General features: G+C 40.9%; 9 non-coding genes across 9 annotated transcripts; all 9 read left to right on the forward strand.

The window, feature by feature from the left end:
- Nucleotides 1-505: 505 nt before the first annotated feature.
- LOC149777965 (U1 spliceosomal RNA) lies at nucleotides 506-669 on the forward strand. Its single transcript, XR_016415855.1, has one exon. It is a non-coding gene; the product is annotated as a U1 spliceosomal RNA (small nuclear RNA).
- A 1,467-nt stretch (nucleotides 670-2,136) lies between these two features.
- LOC149777966 (U1 spliceosomal RNA) lies at nucleotides 2,137-2,300 on the forward strand. The gene has a single exon (XR_016415866.1). It is a non-coding gene; the product is annotated as a U1 spliceosomal RNA (small nuclear RNA).
- A 1,459-nt stretch (nucleotides 2,301-3,759) lies between these two features.
- On the forward strand, nucleotides 3,760-3,923 carry LOC149777967 (U1 spliceosomal RNA). Its single transcript, XR_016415927.1, has one exon. It is a non-coding gene; the product is annotated as a U1 spliceosomal RNA (small nuclear RNA).
- A 1,465-nt stretch (nucleotides 3,924-5,388) lies between these two features.
- LOC149777968 (U1 spliceosomal RNA) lies at nucleotides 5,389-5,552 on the forward strand. The gene has a single exon (XR_016415877.1). It is a non-coding gene; the product is annotated as a U1 spliceosomal RNA (small nuclear RNA).
- Nucleotides 5,553-7,037: 1,485 nt separating this feature from the next.
- LOC149777969 (U1 spliceosomal RNA) lies at nucleotides 7,038-7,201 on the forward strand. Its single transcript, XR_016415888.1, has one exon. It is a non-coding gene; the product is annotated as a U1 spliceosomal RNA (small nuclear RNA).
- Nucleotides 7,202-8,654: 1,453 nt separating this feature from the next.
- LOC149777970 (U1 spliceosomal RNA) lies at nucleotides 8,655-8,818 on the forward strand. The gene has a single exon (XR_016415899.1). It is a non-coding gene; the product is annotated as a U1 spliceosomal RNA (small nuclear RNA).
- A 1,473-nt stretch (nucleotides 8,819-10,291) lies between these two features.
- Nucleotides 10,292-10,455, forward strand: LOC149777971 (U1 spliceosomal RNA). The gene has a single exon (XR_016415910.1). It is a non-coding gene; the product is annotated as a U1 spliceosomal RNA (small nuclear RNA).
- A 1,459-nt stretch (nucleotides 10,456-11,914) lies between these two features.
- On the forward strand, nucleotides 11,915-12,078 carry LOC149777972 (U1 spliceosomal RNA). The gene has a single exon (XR_016415928.1). It is a non-coding gene; the product is annotated as a U1 spliceosomal RNA (small nuclear RNA).
- A 1,465-nt stretch (nucleotides 12,079-13,543) lies between these two features.
- Nucleotides 13,544-13,707, forward strand: LOC149777973 (U1 spliceosomal RNA). The gene has a single exon (XR_016415921.1). It is a non-coding gene; the product is annotated as a U1 spliceosomal RNA (small nuclear RNA).
- Nucleotides 13,708-14,351: the final 644 nt, after the last annotated feature.

The following is a 14,351-nucleotide window of genomic DNA, read 5'->3' on the forward strand; positions in this document are numbered from 1 at the left end:
ATTGTGTGCTAAACAGCTGGATGTGATTGACCATAGTTCTTGCTAGACGACTATTGCTATTTCACTGTCAATTTGCTGTGAAGTAACTATGGGAGGTCAATGGCTGATATCAGTTTCAAGAACAAGACAAGCCCGAAACGCGGAATTGAAAAATGTATCCATATATTTAATTAAAAAACCATAATAGCTGAAAAATACGCACCGTTGCCTCAAGTTAAGAAATTTGCCAGGGGCCAATATACGAAACTATCCCCTGCCGTCCGAGCAAACCTATATAGCACATATCCACCGTAAAAGAAACTGAAATTGCAAATAAAGGACTATTTGAAGACATTTCAGTTACTTTTGTAATGTTGAAACATAAGCTATAAAGTTATTCGGAATACTAAGACATCAGCAGTACCATGGCCCTGAATCGTTTTAATTTATTTTCATTACTTAGAGGCACACTTCCTACTCCAGACACAAATGTCAGTTGATAAACGTCAGTAAACGTCAAGAAATCATACTTACCTGGACCAGGGAGTACCGTGATCAGCTAGGCGGTTTCCCCAGGATGAGGCCTTTCCATTGCACTTCGGTTGGGCTGAAACCTGCGATCACCCCAAATGTGGGTGACTCGGGGTCGTTATTTATTAGTGTGGGGGTCTGCGTTCGCGCTAACCCCTGATAATTCAATTAAAAATAACCAATAATCTCAAGCTTATGACAAAATTAGTCTGGATGTCTCTGATTAGCACGTGCCAATCGATAATGTTATTATTTCTTACACTGCTCTTTCAAGGGGTGGGTACCCCGGGTAGTCTAAATAGCCCACCATTACGGATCGCGGCCATCTCACCTGTCTGCGTGTGTTTGAGTTTCGGATTTGGCCCATGTGGTTATCAGAGAAAGCTTGCCAGTATGTTATCATGGGTCGGGAGTTCTTTCCGTTCAGTTTTCTTCTCCCGGGTTCTTCCTCCACCATTTATATTGCCTGCCATGCATAGCCTACCTTGTGCTGAAAAATGGGATTAAACCCTACAACAAACAACTTTCAAAGAGCCATCTCACAACGAACGTGTGAAATATCTTTGAGTAACAGCGATCCAGCATATTTGTGAGAGAAAGAAAGAAAGAAAGAGAAATAAATGGAAACATGCTTACTGGATTCGACGAAAATCAAGTTTTATTTTCACAGAACTTCTCTGCAGTAGAGAGAGAGAGAGAGAGAGAGAGAGAGAGAGAGAGAAACAATATCTTCAAATAACAGGAACAACTTCGTTAATACAGCAAGCTTGTTGTCCTTATCAAAAGCAGTGACAGCTTCATCATAAGTCTCATTGTAGAGATCATCTGCATCACCAGTTACTTCTGTATCAGCAGCACTTTCAACAATCCAAAGCTTCTAGACTCGGAGTACGGCGAAGCGTAGCTGGCCAATCAGTGGCACAAAGATTTCAAATTTAATAAAACAGAGGAAACAAATAGTAGTATTCCTTTGACCTGACAAGTCGATTTGCAGTGGTTCATAGCAAAAGAGGTTGATGCACTGCAACCTCAAATTTATACCTGCATTTTTCATTTATGACACCAAGCGATCTTGCCAGTGCAAACACAATCCCTTTCCCTACGTAACAGTTCGGGAAAGCATTGTGTACTAAACAGCTGGATGTGATTGACCATAGTTCTTGCTAGACGACTATTGCTATTTCACTGTCAACTTGCTGTGAAGTAACTATGGGAGGTCAATGGCTGATATCAGTTTCAAGAACAAGACAAGCCCGAAACGCGGAATTGAAAAATGTATCCATATATTTAATCAAAAAACCATAATAGCTGAAAAATACGCACCGTTGCCTCAAGTTAAGAAATTTGCCAGGGGCCAATATACGAAACTATCCCCTGCCGTCCGAGCAAACCTATATAGCATATATCCACCGTAAAAGAAACTGAAATTGCAAATAAAGGACTATTTGAAGACATTTCAGTTACTTTTGTAATGTTGAAACATAAGCTATAAAGTTATTCGGAATACTAAGACATCAGCAGTACCATGGCCCTGAATCGTTTTAATTTATTTTCATTACTTAGAGGCACACTTCCTACTCCAGACACAAATGTCAGTTGATAAACGTCAGTAAACGTCAAGAAATCATACTTACCTGGACCAGGGAGTACCGTGATCAGCTAGGCGGTTTCCCCAGGATGAGGCCTTTCCATTGCACTTCGGTTGGGCTGAAACCTGCGATCACCCCAAATGTGGGTGACTCGGGGTCGTTATTTATTAGTGTGGGGGTCTGCGTTCGCGCTAACCCCTGATAATTCAATTAAAAATAACCAATAATCTCAAGCTTATGACAAAATTAGTCTGGATGTCTCTGATTAGCACGTGCCAATCGATAATGTTATTATTTCTTACACTGCTCTTTCAAGGGGTGGGTACCCCGGGTGGTCTAAATAGCCCACCATTACGGATCGCGGCCATCTCACCTGTCTGCGTGTGTTTGAGTTTCGGATTTGGCCCATGTGGTTATCAGAGAAAGCTTGCCAGTATGTTATCATGGGTCGGGAGTTCTTTCCGTTCAGTTTTCTTCTCCCGGGTTCTTCCTCCACCATTTATATTGCCTGCCATGCATAGCCTATCTTGTGCTGAAAAATGGCATTAAACCCTACAACAAACAACTTTCAAAGAGCCATCTCACAACGAACGTGTGAAATATCTTTGAGTAACAGCGATCCAGCATATTTGTGAGAGAAAGAAAGAAAGAAAGAGAAATAAATGGAAACATGCTTACTGGATTCGACGAAAATCAAGTTTTATTTTCACAGAACTTCTCTGCAGTAGAGAGAGAGAGAGAGAGAGAGAGAGAGAAACAATATCTTCAAATAACAGGAACAACTTCGTTAATACAGCAAGCTTGTTGTCCTTATCAAAAGCAGTGACAGCTTCATCATAAGTCTCATTGTAGAGATCATCTGCATCACCAGTTACTTCTGTATCAGCAGCACTTTCAACAATCCAAAGCTTCTAGACTCGGAGTACGGCGAAGCGTAGCTGGCCAATCAGTGGAACAAAGATTTCATATTTAATAAAACAGAGGAAACAAATAGTAGTATTCCTTTGACCTGACAAGTCGATTTGCAGTGGTTCATAGCAAAAGAGGTTGATGCACTGCAACCTCAAATTTATACCTGCATTTTTCATTTATGACACCAAGCGATCTTGCCAGTGCAAACACAATCCCTTTCCCTACGTAACAGTTCGGGAAAGCATTGTGTGCTAAACAGCTGGATGTGATTGACCATAGTTCTTGCTAGACGACTATTGCTATTTCACTGTCAATTTGCTGTGAAGTAACTATGGGAGGTCAATGGCTGATATCAGTTTCAAGAACAAGACAAGCCCGAAACGCGGAATTGAAAAATGTATCCATATATTTAATTAAAAAACCATAATAGCTGAAAAATACGCACCGTTGCCTCAAGTTAAGAAATTTGCCAGGGGCCAATATACGAAACTATCCCCTGCCGTCCGAGCAAACCTATATAGCACATATCCACCGTAAAAGAAACTGAAATTGCAAATAAAGGACTATTTGAAGACATTTCAGTTACTTTTGTAATGTTGAAACATAAGCTATAAAGTTATTCGGAATACTAAGACATCAGCAGTACCATGGCCCTGAATCGTTTTAATTTATTTTCATTACTTAGAGGCACACTTCCTACTCCAGACACAAATGTCAGTTGATAAACGTCAGTAAACGTCAAGAAATCATACTTACCTGGACCAGGGAGTACCGTGATAAGCTAGGCGGTTTCCCCAGGATGAGGCCTTTCCATTGCACTTCGGTTGGGCTGAAACCTGCGATCACCCCAAATGTGGGTGACTCGGGGTCGTTATTTATTAGTGTGGGGGTCTGCGTTCGCGCTAACCCCTGATAATTCAATTAAAAATAACCAATAATCTCAAGCTTATGACAAAATTAGTCTGGATGTCTCTGATTAGCACGTGCCAATCGATAATGTTATTATTTCTTACACTGCTCTTTCAAGGGGTGGGTACCCCGGGTGGTCTAAATAGCCCACCATTACGGATCGCGGCCATCTCACCTGTCTGCGTGTGTTTGAGTTTCGGATTTGGCCCATGTGGTTATCAGAGAAAGCTTGCCAGTATGTTATCATGGGTCGGGAGTTCTTTCCGTTCAGTTTTCTTCTCCCGGGTTCTTCCTCCACCATTTATATTGCCTGCCATGCATAGCCTATCTTGTGCTGAAAAATGGCATTAAACCCTACAACAAACAACTTTCAAAGAGCCATCTCACAACGAACGTGTGAAATATCTTTGAGTAACAGCGATCCAGCATATTTGTGAGAGAAAGAAAGAAAGAAAGAGAAATAAATGGAAACATGCTTACTGGATTCGACGAAAAACAAGTTTTATTTTCACAGAACTTCTCTGCAGTAGAGAGAGAGAGAGAGAGAGAGAGAGAGAGAGAGAAACAATATCTTCAAATAACAGGAACAACTTCGTTAATACAGCAAGCTTGTTGTCCTTATCAAAAGCAGTGACAGCTTCATCATAAGTCTCATTGTAGAGATCATCTGCATCACCAGTTACTTCTGTATCAGCAGCACTTTCAACAATCCAAAGCTTCTAGACTCGGAGTACGGCGAAGCGTAGCTTTCCAATCAGTGGAACAAAGATTTCATATTTAATAAAACAGAGGAAACAAATAGTAGTATTCCTTTGACCTGACAAGTCGATTTGCAGTGGTTCATAGCAAAAGAGGTTGATGCACTGCAACCTCAAATTTATACCTGCATTTTTCATTTATGACACCAAGCGATCTTGCCAGTGCAAACACAATCCCTTTCCCTACGTAACAGTTCGGGAAAGCATTGTGTACTAAACAGCTGGATGTGATTGACCATAGTTCTTGCTAGACGACTATTGCTATTTCACTGTCAATTTGCTGTGAAGTAACTATGGGAGGTCAATGGCTGATATCAGTTTCAAGAACAAGACAAGCCCGAAACGCGGAATTGAAAAATGTATCCATATATTTAATTAAAAAACCATAATAGCTGAAAAATACGCACCGTTGCCTCAAGTTAAGAAATTTGCCAGGGGCCAATATACGAAACTATCCCCTGCCGTCCGAGCAAACCTATATAGCACATATCAACCGTAAAAGAAACTGAAATTGCAAATAAAGGACTATTTGAAGACATTTCAGTTACTTTTGTAATGTTGAAACATAAGCTATAAAGTTATTCGGAATACTAAGACATCAGCAGTACCATGGCCCTGAATCGTTTTAATTTATTTTCATTACTTAGAGGCACACTTCCTACTCCAGACACAAATGTCAGTTGATAAACGTCAGTAAACGTCAAGAAATCATACTTACCTGGACCAGGGAGTACCGTGATCAGCTAGGCGGTTTCCCCAGGATGAGGCCTTTCCATTGCACTTCGGTTGGGCTGAAACCTGCGATCACCCCAAATGTGGGTGACTCGGGGTCGTTATTTATTAGTGTGGGGGTCTGCGTTCGCGCTAACCCCTGATAATTCAATTAAAAATAACCAATAATCTCAAACTTATGACAAAATTAGTCTGGATGTCTCTGATTAGCACGTGCCAATCGATAATGTTATTATTTCTTAAACTGCTCTTTCAAGGGGTGGGTACCCCGGGTGGTCTAAATAGCCCACCATTACGGATCGCGGCCATCTCACCTGTCTGCGTGTGTTTGAGTTTCGGATTTGGCCCATGTGGTTATCAGAGAAAGCTTGCCAGTATGTTATCATGGGTCGGGAGTTCTTTCCGTTCAGTTTTCTTCTCCCGGGTTCTTCCTCCACCATTTATATTGCCTGCCATGCATAGCCTATCTTGTGCTGAAAAATGGTATTAAACCCTACAACAAACAACTTTCAAAGAGCCATCTCACAACGAACGTGTGAAATATCTTTGAGTAACAGCGATCCAGCATATTTGTGAGAGAAAGAAAGAAAGAAAGAGAAATAAATGGAAACATGCTTACTGGATTCGACGAAAAACAAGTTTTATTTTCACAGAACTTCTCTGCAGTAGAGAGAGAGAGAGAGAAAGAGAGAGAGAGAGAGAGAGAGAGAGAGAGAGAAAGAAACAATATCTTCAAATAACAGGAACAACTTCGTTAATACAGCAAGCTTGTTGTCCTTATCAAAAGCAGTGACAGCTTCATCATAAGTCTCATTGTAGAGATCATCTGCATCACCAGTTACTTCTGTATCAGCAGCACTTTCAACAATCCAAAGCTTCTAGACTCGGAGTACGGCGAAGCGTAGCTTTCCAATCAGTGGAACAAAGATTTCATATTTAATAAAACAGAGGAAACAAATAGTAGTATTCCTTTGACCTGACAAGTCGATTTGCAGTGGTTCATAGCAAAAGAGGTTGATGCACTGCAACCTCAAATTTATACCTGCATTTTTCATTTATGACACCAAGCGATCTTGCCAGTGCAAACACAATCCCTTTCCCTACGTAACAGTTCGGGAAAGCATTGTGTACTAAACAGCTGGATGTGATTGACCATAGTTCTTGCTAGACGACTATTGCTATTTCACTGTCAACTTGCTGTGAAGTAACTATGGGAGGTCAATGGCTGATATCAGTTTCAAGAACAAGACAAGCCCGAAACGCGGAATTGAAAAATGTATCCATATATTTAATTAAAAAACCATAATAGCTGAAAAATACGCACCGTTGCCTCAAGTTAAGAAATTTGCCAGGGGTCAATATACGAAACTATCCCCTGCCGTCCGAGCAAACCTATATAGCATATATCCACCGTAAAAGAAACTGAAATTGCAAATAAAGGACTATTTGAAGACATTTCAGTTACTTTTGTAATGTTGAAACATAAGCTATAAAGTTATTCGGAATACTAAGACATCAGCAGTACCATGGCCCTGAATCGTTTTAATTTATTTTCATTACTTAGAGGCACACTTCCTACTCCAGACACAAATGTCAGTTGATAAACGTCAGTAAACGTCAAGAAATCATACTTACCTGGACCAGGGAGTACCGTGATCAGCTAGGCGGTTTCCCCAGGATGAGGCCTTTCCATTGCACTTCGGTTGGGCTGAAACCTGCGATCACCCCAAATGTGGGTGACTCGGGGTCGTTATTTATTAGTGTGGGGGTCTGCGTTCGCGCTAACCCCTGATAATTCAATTAAAAATAACCAATAATCTCAAGCTTATGACAAAATTAGTCTGGATGTCTCTGATTAGCACGTGCCAATCGATAATGTTATTATTTCTTACACTGCTCTTTCAAGGGGTGGGTACCCCGGGTGGTCTAAATAGCCCACCATTACGGATCGCGGCCATCTCACCTGTCTGCGTGTGTTTGAGTTTCGGATTTGGCCCATGTGGTTATCAGAGAAAGCTTGCCAGTATGTTATCATGGGTCGGGAGTTCTTTCCGTTCAGTTTTCTTCTCCCGGGTTCTTCCTCCACCATTTATATTGCCTGCCATGCATAGCCTATCTTGTGCTGAAAAATGGCATTAAACCCTACAACAAACAACTTTCAAAGAGCCATCTCACAACGAACGTGTGAAATATCTTTGAGTAACAGCGATCCAGCATATTTGTGAGAGAAAGAAAGAAAGAAAGAGAAATAAATGGAAACATGCTTACTGGATTCGACGAAAATCAAGTTTTATTTTCACAGAACTTCTCTGCAGTAGAGAGAGAGAGAGAGAGAGAGAAACAATATCTTCAAATAACAGGAACAACTTCGTTAATACAGCAAGCTTGTTGTCCTTATCAAAAGCAGTGACAGCTTCATCATAAGTCTCATTGTAGAGATCATCTGCATCACCAGTTACTTCTGTATCAGCAGCACTTTCAACAATCCAAAGCTTCTAGACTCGGAGTACGGCGAAGCGTAGCTGGCCAATCAGTGGAACAAAGATTTCATATTTAATAAAACAGAGGAAACAAATAGTAGTATTCCTTTGACCTGACAAGTCGATTTGCAGTGGTTCATAGCAAAAGAGGTTGATGCACTGCAACCTCAAATTTATACCTGCATTTTTCATTTATGACACCAAGCGATCTTGCCAGTGCAAACACAATCCCTTTCCCTACGTAACAGTTCGGGAAAGCATTGTGTGCTAAACAGCTGGATGTGATTGACCATAGTTCTTGCTAGACGACTATTGCTATTTCACTGTCAATTTGCTGTGAAGTAACTATGGGAGGTCAATGGCTGATATCAGTTTCAAGAACAAGACAAGCCCGAAACGCGGAATTGAAAAATGTATCCATATATTTAATTAAAAAACCATAATAGCTGAAAAATACGCACCGTTGCCTCAAGTTAAGAAATTTGCCAGGGGCCAATATACGAAACTATCCCCTGCCGTCCGAGCAAACCTATATAGCACATATCCACCGTAAAAGAAACTGAAATTGCAAATAAAGGACTATTTGAAGACATTTCAGTTACTTTTGTAATGTTGAAACATAAGCTATAAAGTTATTCGGAATACTAAGACATCAGCAGTACCATGGCCCTGAATCGTTTTAATTTATTTTCATTACTTAGAGGCACACTTCCTACTCCAGACACAAATGTCAGTTGATAAACGTCAGTAAACGTCAAGAAATCATACTTACCTGGACCAGGGAGTACCGTGATCAGCTAGGCGGTTTCCCCAGGATGAGGCCTTTCCATTGCACTTCGGTTGGGCTGAAACCTGCGATCACCCCAAATGTGGGTGACTCGGGGTCGTTATTTATTAGTGTGGGGGTCTGCGTTCGCGCTAACCCCTGATAATTCAATTAAAAATAACCAATAATCTCAAGCTTATGACAAAATTAGTCTGGATGTCTCTGATTAGCACGTGCCAATCGATAATGTTATTATTTCTTACACTGCTCTTTCAAGGGGTGGGTACCCCGGGTAGTCTAAATAGCCCACCATTACGGATCGCGGCCATCTCACCTGTCTGCGTGTGTTTGAGTTTCGGATTTGGCCCATGTGGTTATCAGAGAAAGCTTGCCAGTATGTTATCATGGGTCGGGAGTTCTTTCCGTTCAGTTTTCTTCTCCCGGGTTCTTCCTCCACCATTTATATTGCCTGCCATGCATAGCCTACCTTGTGCTGAAAAATGGGATTAAACCCTACAACAAACAACTTTCAAAGAGCCATCTCACAACGAACGTGTGAAATATCTTTGAGTAACAGCGATCCAGCATATTTGTGAGAGAAAGAAAGAAAGAAAGAGAAATAAATGGAAACATGCTTACTGGATTCGACGAAAATCAAGTTTTATTTTCACAGAACTTCTCTGCAGTAGAGAGAGAGAGAGAGAGAGAGAGAGAGAGAGAGAGAGAGAGAAACAATATCTTCAAATAACAGGAACAACTTCGTTAATACAGCAAGCTTGTTGTCCTTATCAAAAGCAGTGACAGCTTCATCATAAGTCTCATTGTAGAGATCATCTGCATCACCAGTTACTTCTGTATCAGCAGCACTTTCAACAATCCAAAGCTTCTAGACTCGGAGTACGGCGAAGCGTAGCTGGCCAATCAGTGGCACAAAGATTTCAAATTTAATAAAACAGAGGAAACAAATAGTAGTATTCCTTTGACCTGACAAGTCGATTTGCAGTGGTTCATAGCAAAAGAGGTTGATGCACTGCAACCTCAAATTTATACCTGCATTTTTCATTTATGACACCAAGCGATCTTGCCAGTGCAAACACAATCCCTTTCCCTACGTAACAGTTCGGGAAAGCATTGTGTACTAAACAGCTGGATGTGATTGACCATAGTTCTTGCTAGACGACTATTGCTATTTCACTGTCAACTTGCTGTGAAGTAACTATGGGAGGTCAATGGCTGATATCAGTTTCAAGAACAAGACAAGCCCGAAACGCGGAATTGAAAAATGTATCCATATATTTAATCAAAAAATCATAATAGCTGAAAAATACGCACCGTTGCCTCAAGTTAAGAAATTTGCCAGGGGCCAATATACGAAACTATCCCCTGCCGTCCGAGCAAACCTATATAGCATATATCCACCGTAAAAGAAACTGAAATTGCAAATAAAGGACTATTTGAAGACATTTCAGTTACTTTTGTAATGTTGAAACATAAGCTATAAAGTTATTCGGAATACTAAGACATCAGCAGTACCATGGCCCTGAATCGTTTTAATTTATTTTCATTACTTAGAGGCACACTTCCTACTCCAGACACAAATGTCAGTTGATAAACGTCAGTAAACGTCAAGAAATCATACTTACCTGGACCAGGGAGTACCGTGATCAGCTAGGCGGTTTCCCCAGGATGAGGCCTTTCCATTGCACTTCGGTTGGGCTGAAACCTGCGATCACCCCAAATGTGGGTGACTCGGGGTCGTTATTTATTAGTGTGGGGGTCTGCGTTCGCGCTAACCCCTGATAATTCAATTAAAAATAACCAATAATCTCAAGCTTATGACAAAATTAGTCTGGATGTCTCTGATTAGCACGTGCCAATCGATAATGTTATTATTTCTTACACTGCTCTTTCAAGGGGTGGGTACCCCGGGTGGTCTAAATAGCCCACCATTACGGATCGCGGCCATCTCACCTGTCTGCGTGTGTTTGAGTTTCGGATTTGGCCCATGTGGTTATCAGAGAAAGCTTGCCAGTATGTTATCATGGGTCGGGAGTTCTTTCCGTTCAGTTTTCTTCTCCCGGGTTCTTCCTCCACCATTTATATTGCCTGCCATGCATAGCCTATCTTGTGCTGAAAAATGGCATTAAACCCTACAACAAACAACTTTCAAAGAGCCATCTCACAACGAACGTGTGAAATATCTTTGAGTAACAGCGATCCAGCATATTTGTGAGAGAAAGAAAGAAAGAAAGAGAAATAAATGGAAACATGCTTACTGGATTCGACGAAAATCAAGTTTTATTTTCACAGAACTTCTCTGCAGTAGAGAGAGAGAGAGAGAGAGAGAGAGAGAAACAATATCTTCAAATAACAGGAACAACTTCGTTAATACAGCAAGCTTGTTGTCCTTATCAAAAGCAGTGACAGCTTCATCATAAGTCTCATTGTAGAGATCATCTGCATCACCAGTTACTTCTGTATCAGCAGCACTTTCAACAATCCAAAGCTTCTAGACTCGGAGTACGGCGAAGCGTAGCTGGCCAATCAGTGGAACAAAGATTTCATATTTAATAAAACAGAGGAAACAAATAGTAGTATTCCTTTGACCTGACAAGTCGATTTGCAGTGGTTCATAGCAAAAGAGGTTGATGCACTGCAACCTCAAATTTATACCTGCATTTTTCATTTATGACACCAAGCGATCTTGCCAGTGCAAACACAATCCCTTTCCCTACGTAACAGTTCGGGAAAGCATTGTGTGCTAAACAGCTGGATGTGATTGACCATAGTTCTTGCTAGACGACTATTGCTATTTCACTGTCAATTTGCTGTGAAGTAACTATGGGAGGTCAATGGCTGATATCAGTTTCAAGAACAAGACAAGCCCGAAACGCGGAATTGAAAAATGTATCCATATATTTAATTAAAAAACCATAATAGCTGAAAAATACGCACCGTTGCCTCAAGTTAAGAAATTTGCCAGGGGCCAATATACGAAACTATCCCCTGCCGTCCGAGCAAACCTATATAGCACATATCCACCGTAAAAGAAACTGAAATTGCAAATAAAGGACTATTTGAAGACATTTCAGTTACTTTTGTAATGTTGAAACATAAGCTATAAAGTTATTCGGAATACTAAGACATCAGCAGTACCATGGCCCTGAATCGTTTTAATTTATTTTCATTACTTAGAGGCACACTTCCTACTCCAGACACAAATGTCAGTTGATAAACGTCAGTAAACGTCAAGAAATCATACTTACCTGGACCAGGGAGTACCGTGATAAGCTAGGCGGTTTCCCCAGGATGAGGCCTTTCCATTGCACTTCGGTTGGGCTGAAACCTGCGATCACCCCAAATGTGGGTGACTCGGGGTCGTTATTTATTAGTGTGGGGGTCTGCGTTCGCGCTAACCCCTGATAATTCAATTAAAAATAACCAATAATCTCAAGCTTATGACAAAATTAGTCTGGATGTCTCTGATTAGCACGTGCCAATCGATAATGTTATTATTTCTTACACTGCTCTTTCAAGGGGTGGGTACCCCGGGTGGTCTAAATAGCCCACCATTACGGATCGCGGCCATCTCACCTGTCTGCGTGTGTTTGAGTTTCGGATTTGGCCCATGTGGTTATCAGAGAAAGCTTGCCAGTATGTTATCATGGGTCGGGAGTTCTTTCCGTTCAGTTTTCTTCTCCCGGGTTCTTCCTCCACCATTTATATTGCCTGCCATGCATAGCCTATCTTGTGCTGAAAAATGGCATTAAACCCTACAACAAACAACTTTCAAAGAGCCATCTCACAACGAACGTGTGAAATATCTTTGAGTAACAGCGATCCAGCATATTTGTGAGAGAAAGAAAGAAAGAAAGAGAAATAAATGGAAACATGCTTACTGGATTCGACGAAAAACAAGTTTTATTTTCACAGAACTTCTCTGCAGTAGAGAGAGAGAGAGAGAGAGAGAGAGAGAGAGAGAAACAATATCTTCAAATAACAGGAACAACTTCGTTAATACAGCAAGCTTGTTGTCCTTATCAAAAGCAGTGACAGCTTCATCATAAGTCTCATTGTAGAGATCATCTGCATCACCAGTTACTTCTGTATCAGCAGCACTTTCAACAATCCAAAGCTTCTAGACTCGGAGTACGGCGAAGCGTAGCTTTCCAATCAGTGGAACAAAGATTTCATATTTAATAAAACAGAGGAAACAAATAGTAGTATTCCTTTGACCTGACAAGTCGATTTGCAGTGGTTCATAGCAAAAGAGGTTGATGCACTGCAACCTCAAATTTATACCTGCATTTTTCATTTATGACACCAAGCGATCTTGCCAGTGCAAACACAATCCCTTTCCCTACGTAACAGTTCGGGAAAGCATTGTGTACTAAACAGCTGGATGTGATTGACCATAGTTCTTGCTAGACGACTATTGCTATTTCACTGTCAATTTGCTGTGAAGTAACTATGGGAGGTCAATGGCTGATATCAGTTTCAAGAACAAGACAAGCCCGAAACGCGGAATTGAAAAATGTATCCATATATTTAATTAAAAAACCATAATAGCTGAAAAATACGCACCGTTGCCTCAAGTTAAGAAATTTGCCAGGGGCCAATATACGAAACTATCCCCTGCCGTCCGAGCAAACCTATATAGCACATATCAACCGTAAAAGAAACTGAAATTGCAAATAAAGGACTATTTGAAGACATTTCAGTTACTTTTGTAATGTTGAAACATAAGCTATAAAGTTATTCGGAATACTAAGACATCAGCAGTACCATGGCCCTGAATCGTTTTAATTTATTTTCATTACTTAGAGGCACACTTCCTACTCCAGACACAAATGTCAGTTGATAAACGTCAGTAAACGTCAAGAAATCATACTTACCTGGACCAGGGAGTACCGTGATCAGCTAGGCGGTTTCCCCAGGATGAGGCCTTTCCATTGCACTTCGGTTGGGCTGAAACCTGCGATCACCCCAAATGTGGGTGACTCGGGGTCGTTATTTATTAGTGTGGGGGTCTGCGTTCGCGCTAACCCCTGATAATTCAATTAAAAATAACCAATAATCTCAAACTTATGACAAAATTAGTCTGGATGTCTCTGATTAGCACGTGCCAATCGATAATGTTATTATTTCTTAAACTGCTCTTTCAAGGGGTGGGTACCCCGGGTGGTCTAAATAGCCCACCATTACGGATCGCGGCCATCTCACCTGTCTGCGTGTGTTTGAGTTTCGGATTTGGCCCATGTGGTTATCAGAGAAAGCTTGCCAGTATGTTATCATGGGTCGGGAGTTCTTTCCGTTCAGTTTTCTTCTCCCGGGTTCTTCCTCCACCATTTATATTGCCTGCCATGCATAGCCTATCTTGTGCTGAAAAATGGTATTAAACCCTACAACAAACAACTTTCAAAGAGCCATCTCACAACGAACGTGTGAAATATCTTTGAGTAACAGCGATCCAGCATATTTGTGAGAGAAAGAAAGAAAGAAAGAGAAATAAATGGAAACATGCTTACTGGATTCGACGAAAAACAAGTTTTATTTTCACAGAACTTCTCTGCAGTAGAGAGAGAGAGAGAGAAAGAGAGAGAGAGAGAGAGAGAGAGAGAGAGAGAGAGAGAGAGAAAGAAACAATATCTTCAAATAACAGGAACAACTTCGTTAATACAGCAAGCTTGTTGTC

The sequence above is a fragment of the Sinohyriopsis cumingii genome, chromosome 17 (assembly GCF_028554795.1).
Source record: "Sinohyriopsis cumingii isolate HCF-2022 chromosome 17, ASM2855479v2, whole genome shotgun sequence".
In the NCBI taxonomy this organism is placed as follows: Eukaryota; Metazoa; Mollusca; class Bivalvia; order Unionida; family Unionidae; genus Sinohyriopsis; species Sinohyriopsis cumingii.